The sequence below is a fragment of the Acinonyx jubatus genome, chromosome C1 (genome assembly GCF_027475565.1).
Source record: "Acinonyx jubatus isolate Ajub_Pintada_27869175 chromosome C1, VMU_Ajub_asm_v1.0, whole genome shotgun sequence".
Taxonomy (NCBI): Eukaryota; Metazoa; Chordata; class Mammalia; order Carnivora; family Felidae; genus Acinonyx; species Acinonyx jubatus.
In genome coordinates this window covers 90,403,360-90,418,957 of record NC_069381.1, presented here as the reverse complement: position 1 = coordinate 90,418,957, position 15,598 = coordinate 90,403,360, and the positions used below count along the sequence as shown (strand labels likewise).

At 37.2% G+C, this 15,598-nt stretch overlaps 1 protein-coding gene across 1 annotated transcript in view; it reads left to right on the top strand.

Moving 5' to 3' along the window:
* The window catches only part of VAV3 (vav guanine nucleotide exchange factor 3), a 350,186-nt gene that overhangs the window by 211,208 nt on the left and 123,380 nt on the right, over window positions 1–15,598 (top strand). The window lies entirely within an intron of this gene.

Here is a 15,598-nt window from a genome sequence, read left to right as displayed (position 1 = left end):
AACATTTGAATCACGACACTTAAATTTTCTAGTTAGGTGACTCTCAAACTTTAAGCTCTCTGAGCCTCAGTTTCCTAATCTGCAAATGGAGATGATAATGCTTATTTCATTGAGTTGTTGTGATGTTGAATGAGAAAATATGAATAAAGCAAGTGTCACGATTCTCCAGAGATCTTAAGGACTTAGAAGTTGCTGATACTAACAGTTTTAGTTTCTCCTCCCAGATGAATGCAGGCCCAGGGTTCTGGCCAGAGTTGCTGTGCTGTGGCTGGGAGCCATCCACAGGCTTTCATGCACGAGGCCAAAACACAATCTGTGAGAATATAAGGAAATTGAACCAAGTTACCTATCTTAACTGACCTGACAATCTGAAGGACTCGGCTCAGAGAGAGAACCCAGTTGTAAGCTGACAGAAGAAACAGGAGTGCATGTGGAGGATGGTTGCGAACGGTGGAGAACTCACTGGGAGCTTAGGTGATGATTACAGCTTCCCTTTCCCAGACTGCATGGAAAGAGAACCCTGAGGGCGTAGGCATAAGTCGGGCTGAGCCCACAGGCTGTGGCAGTAATGTAGGCCCGTGATGCTTGTGACTAGAAGGGAAGCAAGACCCATGGGAGGGACTTGTAAAGGAGGATGGTGTGCCTCATGCTGCTGTTCACCCCTGGCCTCACCTAGCATTGGGGTTTGGAAGACTGTATATTCAAGCAGGTCCCCTTTCCCTCACAAAACAACTCTTTAAGGTCAGGATTTCATTGTGTATTTATTACACATTGGTTAGAGCATGGAAGGTGCTCAGATGTTTTTTTGAGATGCCTCCATTTGCTGGAGTGACTTGATATTTTTTGAGGGTGATTGTGTGTTTTTTGTTTTTGTTTTTGAGGTAGACTGGCACATGTGTCTATTTCAAGCCAGTGAGACTGTTTGAATTTTTGTTTTAGGAGTAGCTACTTGAGTTTCACTGTTCTGTATGCCTCTGGCCTCATTTGGGAGTTTAAATTATTTCAAAATGGATAGAGACTGTAGGACAGAGAATCCCAAATCACAGTACAATTTGAAGTTCATTGACAAGAATAGTGAGAAAAGTGTGCTTTGCAGAATATTTTACCCTGAGTTTCTCTAATGTAATTAGTTTTGAAGGGAGCAGGGGGAAACCAAAATTCAGCACAAAGGCAGGAATAGAGGATCAATCTAATACTTCACGGTGGAGAATGAGGCTGTGTTTGGGCCGTTCTGCATATTCTGATACTCTTAAGCACAACTGACTCCACAGAAAACACTGTGTCCCTCTTGCTATCTGTTCTTTGGGACACCCAGAGAGTAATAGCAGGCTTGGATTCATTTTCTGCAGAAATATTTGGGAAATTCTATCACCCAAATACTTGGAGATGTAAAGTAGGAGTGAAGGGCAGCCCTCAGCCATTCTGTGGCTGGAGGAAGCCAGGAGTTTACTTGGGTTTCCTGATTATTTTGTGTTGTTTGATGTCAAGGCATCATCAGATTTTCTTCAGTCTTGGGGATAGACTGAAGAAGCATGAGTTTTTTTCCTCCCTGGAAGGTCCCCTTGATACCATTAGGGGCAGCATTGTGTTTTCCCTTGTGGGGAGAGCCATGCGTTTGTGTTTCTGTTTCCCCATCCGCTGTAAGGGGAGAGCACAGCTTCCATTTTGTTTCTCTCCTTGAAGGTCAAGTGTGTTTGCTGCCCTCTGGAGCCCCTGTTTTCCTTACCTATCCAGCCTTTTTCTGATTCTGCTAATCCTGCACTAGTTCCCAACAATGGAGTGCCTTGCCTTCTCAGTGCTACTTATCCATTGTTTCCAGTTTGAACGCTGAATCATTTCCCGAGGTCCTAGACCTTAGCAAAGGTCATTGGCCATGTGGCTCTAATCTGTCAGCCTCAGTAGCCCCTGATCTGCTCCAGAAAGTTCTTTAATACAAGGAAGGACACACAGCAGCAGCCCATACCTTGAGATCATCTTTCTTTAGTTATTCTACTGAATGTACACTCCCCCACCCCCATCGAGATCTATATAACTTTTGTTACCTTTCTGTTTTCATGTGCCCTGATTCAATTCTTGGTGCCTAAATTTGGTCTAGAAGCATGAACCCATCAATGATTTTCTTGTCCACCCTAGAATTTGGGGCATCAACTATCAAGCTGTTCACCTGAACAAGTCCTTACTCTACCCAGCTTATACTTTGAACACCAATCCCTTCTCTCCTACTTTAATAAAAGTTTTCCTTGCACCTGCTCTGAAATGGGGACTCTGATGAGCCACCTGTCCTCCTATCTCCAGTTCTTGTGTTTTGCTCCCAAAGCTGTTCTGTGACTGCTTTCACATAATTCTCCAAGTGCTGTGCAAGTTCTTCCCTCCTGCACAAGTTGTCCATGTGAGAGTCTTTATGGCAAATGAGTGAGTATGGCATGAGTGAGTATGGCATGCATGAGTCTTTATGGAAAGCTGGTAGAGGACAGGCATCTTCATGATGCAGAAGTTCCACAGGGCCTAGAATAGACCAAACCACCTTAAAAACCTTTATCAGTCATCTGTTTTGTCACGGTAGTGTTCATAATGAATATGCCTTTCCCTCTAATAAGTATATTTAATGTTTTAAAGTACTTTTGTGGAGTGTAGGTTTTGGTTTTGATAAAAGATCCTAGCTTCAATTCATGCCAAATTTATACTGAAATCCTGCTCAATTTACACTTGTGTGTGGAGTTTAGTATAAAACATAGACTTGAAATGCAAAGTTAAAATGATTAAAAAAGGTGTTTTCATCTATAATCATCACAGAATTTGAAAAGGAAATCCCTATGAGGCTTGTCAGATTATCTTTCAGATTTCCTTCTATTGTTCCCCAGTATTGCTTTGGAGCAATAGCATCTCCATTTCCGTATGCTTATAAAACACATTAATTCACCAGCAAACTTCATATTATCAGCCACAATTTAGAATGTGCTACAAGAACTTAAATTCACCATGCCAACTCAGTACTCCTAATTCATTTTATCTTCAGTGTTTGAATTTAGGGTACAGATTTATTGGACCAGAGAATGAGAAAATCCAAATTCCCTAAAACCTATCCCTTACATAGAATACCTAACACAGTGGGACATGTCTTGGTGTTTAATCCTGAAAATTGAGAGTCTCTCTGCCTGTAGGCCCCTCTCTCTTTCCCTTTCTCACTCACTCAGTATCAAGAGTATAAACAGTATATTTTAATGGAAGAATTAAAGCAAGATAATCCAGATTAACTGGAGAGCTGTGACTGGGTGGATAAATTCACTGTTCTATTCCCAGCTCTAGAAAGTGACTAGCATATAATACGCACTCAATTAATGTGTTGAATGTATCACTAAATAAATAAATTTTAATATGCTTATTAAATGTCTACTACAAGAAAATCTTTATTTCCATTGATTCAGGATATGTGTGGGTAGGTCATGATTTTCTTCTGCGTTTATGAGGCCTTTGGGTTTTCCACTACATAGTTGTCATTTAAGCCAACGATAACAGTAAGAATAGATGTACCATCCAGCATTTGTATAATGCTTTTCATTTAATAAATAAAAGTTAATATGATATGTATATATATGTTTTATTTTCAGGACAAATCTGAATGATAGAATAGGTACCAACAATTGGTGATCCTCCTTCTTTCTCCCACATGGCCTTCTATAGCAAGGATGACAGATACAATTCTTTGATTAGCAAAGAGACTAAAAATAGAAAGATGTTATATGCCAAAAGCCACACATCAAGTTTGCAACAAAGACCCAAATTACTTGTAGTCTGACATTTTTTCTACTTTGAACGTATTATAGATTTAACTGACTTTACATTTCGTTCAATATTTTCCTTGAGATGTCACAAATTCAGTGACGGATGTATATTTAAAATTACTATAAAGTCAACATTGAATGAAATAAAAAAGTGCACTATATAATAGATAAGACTATTTATTGGTATTTGAAACTATTCATTTCCCTAGATAAAAGACTGTATGTGATTTGGAATATAAAGAATAAGATTTGGATGTGATTTATAAATTTCTCTTTTGTGAAACCTTAGGAATAGGTGAAGGTGTCCCTTCTGAACTCTATTTTTTTAACTTGGTTTTTGGAGAACCTGTTTGTTTTTTATTTTATTGCTCTTTCCAATAGCTAGCAGTGTAATTAGTATGCTGTGGTGTTGAGTGAACAAATTATGAAAAAACAAGGATTTAGTATTGTTTACTGAAAGATTGTGTGAATAAGTTTCTTTGTACTTATCTATTAGCTGTTTGGTGGATTTACTTTCACAATATATGATAGTTGACAATATAGGATATTCTGAAAATTTTCATGGTAACAAAAGAAAGGAAAACCCATAATTTAATGAAATTCTTAAAATGGTATCTTATAGGAAAGCCTACACTGAGGTAATAAAATGATCATATTTTGATATTTTGCCAGGACTTCTAAATATGCCTTTTTAGAACTGGAGAATTCAGAATCACTTGAGACATTACAAAAACAACCTGGATATGCTGTTCTCATATTCTTAATATTCTTTAGTTGGTAAATCTCAAAGTATACCAAAACCTAAATTAGATCCATTTTCCAGCTAGCTTGGTGATCTGTCCTGCATCATGGGGACTAAATGGGGAATGGGGTCTCTATTTGATACAACTTTAGGTCTCTTTTGAGCTGTGGGATTTGTGCATTTTCTGATCTATCTTCAGTCCTCATTGGAGAAATGAGTTGCATAAGCTAATATCAGTTAAGATAGTAACAGCCTTGTATTTGTTATGGAAATTTCTTCTAAATTATAAGGACTGGTACCCCTAGATCTAGTATTTCAAGTTTTGGCACAAATGCTTGCCTTCTCTATAGATAATTTTCGTATGTTTAGAATTAGTAATTGTTATATTGGAAATATATTTGACTAGCCAAAGCTTGATATCTGACTTCAGGCGAGATGAGGACTGTTTTAAGTGATGGTATGTGATGGAATACGTTCTGAAAGATGCCCCCATAGAATTGCTTTTGCTGAGCTGTACTTTAGAATGATGACCTGGGCTCATAGAAAGAAGAGGTGGAAGTGGCAGGTGCACACTTGTGTGTATAAGGATGTTGTTGGAGACATTGGCTACATACCACACTTCTATGAAAACCCCTTTTATGAAAACCTATCAGTGCGATTTTTCTTTCACTGTAGTGCCAGGAAAATATGTGTACTTATCTTAGAAGCTATCCTATTTTCCTCTTTGCTTTGGTTTCTGGGAAGTTTGGCACTAAATTTGTAACCTGTATTTAACAATAGGTTGTATCTTGGAATATATTTTATACACCAACTTCATTTTGCACTTATATCTTTAATCTTCTTTTGTCCTCCATTAAACTTTAATGCATTTGTTAAATGCCTGTTTATGCTAGGTGCCATGTATGATGCTAGGGATACAGTGATTAAATCAATTTGGTGGAGCCCCGGCCTCATGGAGCTTATATTATTTGGGGCAAGAGAAACATTAATAAAATAATCATTCAATAAATGTAAAAATTGATATTGTAAACAAGTACAGTGAAGGAACATTATATGATGCTATGAGACTCTAAAATGGTCCTAATTTCTCTTTTTCTGTTATACTCTCTATAGTAACAGAAATACACATATGTACATATGTATTGTTTACAGTATACCTTTATACTTGTATTTTCTTGTAAAACCTCTTCTTGAATACAATTAAATGGCTGATTATTCTTCCATTATGCGGAGGTACCACAATATATTTTCCCAATACCTCATCATTGGATATTTAGTTTGTTTACAGGTATTCACTATTATAAACAAAATGTTTTAATTTTTACTGTTTTGCAAACCAGGGTTTTCTAGTGGGTGATGTATTAGCAAGAAAAAAAATACATCTCACCCTCCCCCCCCCGCCCCCACACTCAAGAAATTTGGATAGAATCCTGTTTAATTAGTCAGGGATAGAAGATGTGACTGATAGCAAATAGAGCAGGAACAAATGCGACTCAGCTAGCTTTTCCTGGGCCTCCAACTGCCAGTCACTGTGTCTGCAGGAGTTCATGGGGCAACATCTTGCCTCTTCCAGAAAATTCAATTCCTGCTGTAGTGCTATGCTTTTATACTTGGGGCTAGCCTGCCATTTTGAAGCCCTAACAGTATGCATACTTCCATTTAAGGAAATATTTACAGATGATGAGCTCTGTTGGTTCATAGGCTGAAAGTAGCCTCACAAAAATCATATCCCTAAGGAGGGGAGGGGGTGGTGTGGCAAGAAGGGAAGAGCAAAGCAATTAGTGTCCAGGAATGACTGTTCTAAACAATGTGTTTGCTGTAGACTTCCCATGTTCCAGAGCATCCATAGCTCTACATTTACATTTCATAAAGAAAAACTGATTGAAGCCTGAACAGGCTTCTCAATCAGTTGTTTTTCTTTATGAATTTCCTGGTTGTATCCTTTGCCAAGTTTTCGATGGGTCAAATTTATCATTATAGTATCATTGATTTGTAATGGCTCCTTTTATACCAAGAATATGTTCACATATGTTGCAAACAATTCTGTTTGTCTTTGCTTTTTAATTGCCTTGTGATATTTTTAGCATAGCGATTAAGAGCAGAGGCTTTGCGACACATCTTTGCCTCAGATCCTGTTCAGTGACATATTATCTGTGTACTTTAGTCAACTTGCTTGTACATATTGTTGTGGTTATTTCTGTTGTTCTTTTCATTTCAAAAAAGGGTAGATGTAAAGAATAACTTGAATAATGCATGTTCACTGTAGAAACTTTGGAAAACACAGATAACTTTTAAAAAAATCATGCATAATGCCTTTACCTCTTTTTCTCATTTTCACATAGGTATGTTAGCAAGTAGTTAAGTGTTATGTTAATCACAGTTATGGATACTGTTTAGTAACAAGTTATTTTCCTACAGTATATTGCAGATACTTTTCTTGGCTAGTATGTATGTTCACGTTTTCATTTCTGATTGTTGTATGGTATTTGGTTGCATAGATGTGCTATAATTTCCGTTTCCTTATTTTTTAATCAATTCCATTTTTAATTATTAAAAATGTTATAATGAATGCTCCATGATTATGTCTAATAAATAGAAATTTATGCCAAAGGGTTAGTAAATCTTTAAGGTTAATCTTTGGATATTCTGTAGCTTCATCTGCACTAAGTATTATGTGTTTTCTTTTATCTTTGTCTTTTTTTGCCAGTTTGATACGTGAAATGGTATCTTATTTAAATCTGCATTTCTTTTGGTTACTAGTAGCTCAAACATGTTTTATGTGTTTGATTGTTTTGTTTCTTTTTTAATAAACTGCCCTGTTAATTTTTTTGCTAATTTTTCAATTAGGGTGTTCATTTTTCTTTTAAAAAATTTTTTTAAATGTTTATTTTGATAGAGCGTGAACAGAGGAGGGGCAGAGAGAAAGGGAGACACAGACTCTGCAGCAGGCTCCAGGTTCTCAGCTGTCAGCATGGAGCCCGAGGCAGCGCTCAAACCCACAAACTGCAGGATCCTGACCTGAGCCAAAGTCAGATGCTTAACCGACAGAGCCACCCAGGCGCCCCATTCATTTTTTTTTCCCTCATACGTTTTCAAGAACACTTATATATTGCAAGGACATTAATCCTTTATTATACATATTAGAGATACTTTCCTACTTTGTTTTTTTAAATGTTTTTGATTCAAGGAAAATTCTGGTTTTTAAAAATAAATACAGCCATTTTTTTTTTTTACATTTAAAGATTACGTAGTCATCAATATTTTTTCAATTGCTTTTGTGTTTTTGTTGTTTTCTTAAAAAGAATTTCAAGTTTCTGCCTAAAATTTACATCCAAATGTAGAAATAAGCTGTATGACGGCAGCAATGTTGTCCGTCTTATTCCTTATTGCTGGCGGTGTTCATGGCATGTCATAGGCAGGTAATACATATTTGTTAAATAAATGACATCAGTCTTTAAAATTTATATCATTATAAAATAGGTAGTAGAAATGTAATTTCCTTAATCTGTTCAAAAAGCTGGGAATGCATTTTCTAAAATATATTTATAATGTTTTTTTGTCCAGCACATTATTCCTTTCACCTACTGAATTCTTGATTATCTTTAGATCTCAGTGCAAGCATTGTTTCTGTAGGAAAGCCTTCTGTGGTAATCTGTTCACAAGGTCACATTCCAAGCTGTTAAGTTTTCCTAACACTATCTTTGGCACACCTCTAGTTTCATAGTTGTTGATGGAATTATTTAGATACTTATTTTCCCCATCAATACCAAACAAGCACAAACTTGACTTGTTTCTTCTCATCTCTCTACCCCACTGCCTAGCACATATTATGTATTTAATAAGTTTTTAATTTTTTTGAGTAGGCAAATAAATGAACAAACTGTCACAAAAATCACATAGCAAGTGTGTGCACATGCTTGATCCCCACCAAGACTGTCTTCTGTATTATTGGTCTTTCTGTTTGTCTTGTTGTCAATTCCATACAAATTTAAGAACATCCCTTTATTTTTTTAATAAGGTATTTTTTTAAATGTTCATTTATTTTGAGAGAGAGAGTGAGAGCAGGGGTGGGGCAGAGAAAGAGAGACAGAGAGAGGGAGAGAGAGAAACCTAAGCAGGCTCTGCACCATCAGTGCAAAGTCCAAAGTGGGGCTTGACCCTGTCAACCGAAGCATGAGATCATGACCTGAACTCAGCCATCCCTAATGACAAACCTTTATTTTATTTTATTTTATTTTTTATTTTTTTATTTTTTTATTTTTATTTCATTTTTTAATTTAATTTTATTTTATTATTTTATTTTATTTATTATTTTTTTAATGTTTACCTTTGAGAGAGAGACAGAGTGCAAGAGTGCAAGACAGAGGGGAGGGGCAGAGAGAGAGAGAGAGAGAGAGAGAGACAGAATCCAAAGCAGGTTCCAGGCTCTGAGCTGTTGACACAGAGCCTGATGCGGGGCTCAAACTCAGAATGGCGAGATTATGACCTAGGCTGAAGTCAGAGGCTTAACCAACTGAGTCACCTAGGCGCCCCACCCTAAATAAATAACAAACCTTTAAAAAACATTTTAGTGTCTCTTAGATTACTTCCCACATACTTGCCTACAATAATTTGTCTTGGTTTTAAAATCTTCCTGATCACCCTCACATGTTTATTCTCCCAGATGAATTTTATAATCGTTTCTCAAGTGAAAAAATGTGTGTGTGTGTGTGTGCGCGCTGGTTTGGGGGAAAGGAATTGTTTTAACTTTATAAATTGAGAGATTGTGTGTTTATAATATGCAAGCTTCTTATTCAGCACTTGGGTTATGCAGCTTTTATTTGCTTGAATACTTTTATTTTCCTCAGTTAATTTTTAAATTTTATTATTATAGAGCCTGAACATTTCATGCTAGGATTTTTCTTGGATGTTTTCACGCAGGAAAGAGTTACCTCAGCAGGCTTGGGTTTGCTGTCGTTTTAAGGGTCTGCTTACCTGGCTGTCCCTTGGCTGCCACCTGAGAACTTAGGTTTTGAAATGTGCCCTGTGGTGCCAAGTGGTAAGGTTATCTGGTGTGCCAAGGGTACTGAATTTCACTGTGCTAGCCTATCTACATTCTTTTTTTTTTTTTTTTTCACCATGTGATTTATGGTGAACATCTCCTTTTCTTCTGGGGGTTTTTAATGATTGTGGCTGATCATGATGGCAGAGTGTGTGACCAGCCTCTGAAAAAATCCTTGAACTTTGAGTCTCAAGGAATTCTACTGTGTGAAAACACAACCCACATGTCCCTGCATTTCACTGCTAGGGAACGTTGGAAGCTTAGAGATGCATTTTTCCAGATACCACTGATGTGTCTTTTCTGCTTCTTAGTTTCATTAGTTTGCATTTCTTCTTGTGGTGTTTCCCAGTTGTCCCAACAATGTCCTCTCCAAATGATAATTCTGTGTGTGGTTTTTTTTTTTTTACAATATCCCTCCAAATTTATTTTTGTCATATTACATTGATCAGATCTTCGAGAGCAATGTTGAATAATATAATTGACATCAGCAAACTTTGCTTAACTTCAATAGGATAGTGATAGTGTTTAAAATTAAATACGTTTTTTTATTGTCTTTAGCTTGATAAGCTTTATTATGTTATAAGGAAGTATCCCTCAGCATCTAATTTATTTAGAATTTAATCAGAAGTACATGGTACATTTTATTAAATGTCTTTTTTTGGCATCTGTTGAGATGATCCCGGGCATTTTTTGGTTCTTCTATTCATGAGATAAATTATTGTATTTTAAAATGTTATTTAAAAAGAGGTGTGGTGTAAGTACATATCTTGAAGATAATGCTCAGTTTCCCATTTTAAATGTTAAGCTCATCCAAAAACATTCTTACAGAAACACTTGGAAAAATGTTTGACCAAAAATCTGTGTATCCAATGGCCAGTCAAGCTGACACATAAAATTAACCATGTTGGTGTCACAGATGCTGTAGTAAACCTGACCGATCCACCATTCTGTGAACACCTGATACTCATTTCTGAACTTTCAATCTTGTTTTTCCCCGAAACGTGGGTCACTTTCCCCTTTTCATCTACCAAGCACTGCTTATTCTTCTGACTTGCTCCAGTGTAGCCACTAATTGATCTCCTTTTTATTTCCTTTGTCTTTAGTTATATATTTTGAGTATTTCATGGATGTGTGTTTTTGTTTCTTTAACTCAATGGATGGTTTTCTAGGGATAGTAAGTATGCTTTTTATTTTAGCTCTTTCCTCTTTAAGTGGTAAATATTGAATATATAGATAGTAGCCTTTATTTATTCAACAACAATATGTATTTAATGTGAGACACTGAAGTAGGCCCTGGCAATATAAACATGAGTAACACAGAAATAATTTTCTGGTAGTAGGAAACACATAATAAGTGGTTACAATACAATGAAGTACTATAGTAGAGGGCTGGAAAAGTACTTGGAACCCAGATGAAATGATCATCTTTTTTTTTTTTTTTTGAGAGAGAAAGAGAATGTGTGAGTGGGGGAGATGGACAGAGAGAGAGACAGAATCCTAAGCAGGCTCCATGCTCAGTGGGAAGCCTGATGTGGGCCTCGATCCCATGACCCTGGGATCGTGACCTGAGCGGAAATCAAGAATCAGACGCTCAACCGACTGAGCCACCCAGGCGCCCTGATAATCATTATCTTTATCAGGTGGACTCACAGAAGATTTTATCAAAGGAGTCACATTTTTATCTAGTCAAAAATGAGTAACTAGGTAGGTTCACAGCTGCAGGTTGAGGGAAACATTTTAGGCAGAATGAATGGAATACAAAAGTGCAGAATTATGGATGAGAAGAATATGTTTAAGAAATGTGAGAAGGTCTGTGTAACTTAGTATGAGGCTTATGAGTGGGGAAAAAGAGGCATACAAGAGGCATGCTAGAACATAAAACACTTTGTATGCCATTTGTCTCCATAGGCAATAGTAACCAGCAGAAGTCTTCAAGGGAAGGAGTGATATATTATTTTTTTAATGTTTATTTTTTGAGAGAGAGAAAGAGAGGAAGCAGGCTCTGCACTGACAACATAGAGCTCCATGCGGGGCTCTAACTCATGAACCATGAGATCATGACCTGAGCCAAAGTTAGATGCTTAACTGACTGAATTACCCAGGTGCTCCCATATTTTTAATTTTTGAAGGTTAATTCTGGGAATAGTATGGATCGTGGCCTTAAGTAGGAAGAGAAAGTAGGAGATGGAATAATTAAGAAGATCATTTTAACAATTTAGTTGAGAGATATTGTGGGATTGAATTAGGTAGTGAGGAGAAAGAATGGAACCTGAATTTTTGAGTAGGTATGTTTAAGGTCAGAAATCAGAAATTGGTTATGGTTTGGGGGGAGGAGAAATTGGAGCAGAGGAGGGGTTAAAGGAAAATGAATATGTAGAAGGTATGAGGGAAAGGGAAAAACTCATTGCAACTTTGAAGATTCCAGGCTAGAAGATAGAGTGAATGTTGATGGATTAAAATCATAATTTGGTCAGAATCCGATATGTTAGGAAAGTTGTGGAGTTGAGTGTTGTATGTGTTGCATTTGAGATGCCTGAGGAGCCACTAGAAATTCAGATTCAGAGAATGGAGAAGAGACCCAAGCTAAGGGGAGGCACATGGTCCTTAATATAGCATGAAGCCAGGTGAGAAGAGGCGATGATCTAGGGAGAGCATGTCAAGTTAAAAGGTGGCTTGAGAGCATTGTATACCTGACCTTGTACATATTTGATTGACTGATTAATTTTATTAATAATGGCCATGTATGAAGCAAAAGAAATGGGGACATTTCACTGAGAAATCTACAAGATTCTGTGCAGGTTCTCATAAGTAAACTGTCATGTATCAAAACAGGTTACTTAAATGGAGTCTGTCCTCTATGTAGAGCTGCATGACTGAACAAGTAAGCTAACCAATATTTGATCCTCAGTTCTCATCTGTAGATAACCCAACCTGTATGGTCTTTCTGTGTTCACTCTTGCTTCACTACAAGGAATGCTCTTTATAGTAGCCACAGAGGTTTTTTTTTAATTTTTATTATTTTTTTGTCAAGTAAAGGTGGTATTAATCTCTGTATAAGATCTCACCTCTTTCCTTGGCCCCTGCCAACCTCTCTTACTCATCTCTTATATCTGCCCTCTTAACTCATTGGGCCCTGGTGGAAGGATCCTTCTTTTCCTCTGGCCTTAGGTCCTGTGTACCTGATGAGTACTTAATCAATATGAAATGAATGAATGACTCTGCCTTCTAGGTTTCTTGTGAGAAGTAAATGTAAAAAAATGGTGTGAAGAGCCTGTTAATGTGCCTGGTTTGCAATAAATGCCACTTTGGATCATTTTTTTTCTTTTCTTATCCACCTATAGTTCTGATGTTTGTCTATATTTTTCTATTCCAGTATACCTTTCCAACTCTTCCCATCCAGCCAACTTACTGTCTTTGGTTTTTGCAGCCCCAGTGTCCATGTGTCCATGTGTGTTGACATCTCTCTTCAGTTGACACTTGATATGATTTCATCCAATACCCTGGACTTTTTCATACATGTCCTCTCCTGGGCAACCCCATTTCTTATTGTACTTGAATAGTTGTATATAGATTCCTGGTTTGAAGGACACTGAGCATATAATGGCCTTCTTGCATGAAATTCTCAGAATGGAAATCCTCTGGGGACTGGTCCCAAGACTACCAAGAGATTCTTAGAACTCATAAAGCACTGTCTTGATCACATCATTATTTTGTGAATCTGGAATCAACAGTTCATAAGTGGTAGCCAATACTTATTGAACACTAACTCTGGGCCAGAGTCCTATGTAATTTACATACATCGCCTCACTTTGTGAATTTGGTTTTATTAGTATTTCTGTGTTACACATACTAACTCGCCTAAGGTCATGCGTTTAGTGACTTGAAAGTCAGGACTTCGGCCCAGGTGGTCTAATTTCAGATTCCTGCACTGAACTATGCTTTTGTATTCTACAGTGCCCCAGTAACAGTTTTGGGGTCATAGAGTTAACGTCTCTTCTTGAGTGTTTGATTTTAAATTTAAAATAATATGCACTTACAGGTTTTTTTTTTTAATTTGAATTCCAACGTTTCTTTGCTGCCATGTACCCTACCATTTCAAGTCTCATTTCACTTATGGCGACTACTGTTAACAACATTTTTAGAATTTTTTTTTCTGTATTGTGAGACTTTTCTTCTTAACCTCTTAGTGTGATTCTCCTCTGAGCTTATGTCTTCTGAAAAGTCAGCTTTTCATGGTTAGTTGGTGAAATTAACTGATGGTTGAAAGACTGTCTATCACTTGAGTTGACCCTTAGAGAAAGATGTTGCACCTCTGTCCCAGGCAAGCTTCTAAAATTAATTAAATTCTTACTTGATTGGAACCCACTTAGTTTCCGAAGGAGACCTATGACAACTCCAGCCTGATGAATTCTTCCAGTTCCCAGGACTGAAGCTGTTACTTGACAATCCACGTATGACTGTATCACCTTGATGTTCAGAAAAAAATGAACAACAGGCCATCTTGGCTAAGGAAACGGGGTTTGATGCTCTTTCCAGTGCCAGAATCAAATGTTTTGTGAACAATGTGAAGAGATTTGTTTCTTGGCCCTTATCTTTTCTCTACTTGTCTATTCATGAAGAACTATAATTTTTAATCAGGAGACCAAAAATACCGCTATGGAAGTGGCCATGCTTTTCAGCACGCAGCAGAACATTTTCCTAAAAAGTGAGGTCACCAGAAGCATGTAGCAGAGAAATCCCAGATGGCACTAATATTTGATTTCATTTTTAGCACGCTCATATTCAGCAGATGGATTGGAAAGCTGACCTCTCTGACACTTCTGCATCACTGCTTGCTACTCCAATTGCCTTTGAGAATGTTTTTTCATAAGGCTTCTCCTGGTACCTCGGAGATTGATGCCTGGTCTCCCGCCTGTGTTATGCTTCATTACACCAAGCCTCTGTGTGGTGGAGAGTTGCTGTATTCTATAAAAGGGGAAATCCTAGCTCATCAGTATCTCAAACTTTTCCTACACTCTCTCAAATTGCTTGTAACATCTTGGAGAGCACAGTCTTAGCTTTCCGGTGTACCTCTGATTTGTATTTGCTTTTTAACTTGTCCATTTCTAATTTTTCTGTTTTCTTCTGTGACATAAATTATGAATAATATAAAAAACTCCTCTAGGAGTGACCAAGTTTGACTTTTTCCAACAGTCTAATTATATTAAGGTGAATATTGTTGAATTCCTCCTTGTACTGTTGCTTTGGGGCAGAAAGAACAGACCTAGGCTGGAGTGTCCGACTCTGCTGTTTCCTTTATTTTAGTGTTAGCCTCAGTTTCCTTGTTTGTAAATTAGTGATGTTATGAGCGCTGAGTAGTTAGGGTTGGTGTAATGAACATCGTGTGGTTGTCACAGTGTTGGCACAGAGTCACTTTTGTTATTTTTTTATGTTACCTCAGTTATGGTAGTTTGTGGTATGCTTAATGTATTTTTTGCATATGCACAAAATAGAAGTAAAATATAAAACATAATAATTTTGTTTATTTTTTATTTGGATTGCATGGGAAGTGAATTGTTAAGGAGGAAGTTTTTAAACATTGGACTCATGTTTTGTTTCAAGAAGTTTTATAAAACTACTCTATTCACTTTTCTAGATCATTACACCATCCACTTACCTAGAGATGGCCTCTGTGGGAATGAGGCACCCTTTTCTCTTTCCTCCTGCCCCCTCCATCTAGTTTATATTTCAGTGACGTGGCTAGCGAATCTGTCATGCAGCATGAACATCCAGCATGTTTTTTTGTGTTTTTCCTCGCAGGATGACCCGTGTGGCCATACTGTAAAGTTCAGTTCTGAGGAGGAGTAGTTTGCTTAAATCCTTACGTGTTGCTGCTTCGCACACAACCAGATTTTAGTGCATATTTTAATGCAAAGCCTACTTTTGGCTTAGAAAACATTGCATATTTAATAGCTTTTTTGCTTGAATCAGATCTCCACCCAATGTAATGCTGATGAATCTCGGTTTTAGATGACTGCTATTTTGTTGTGAAAC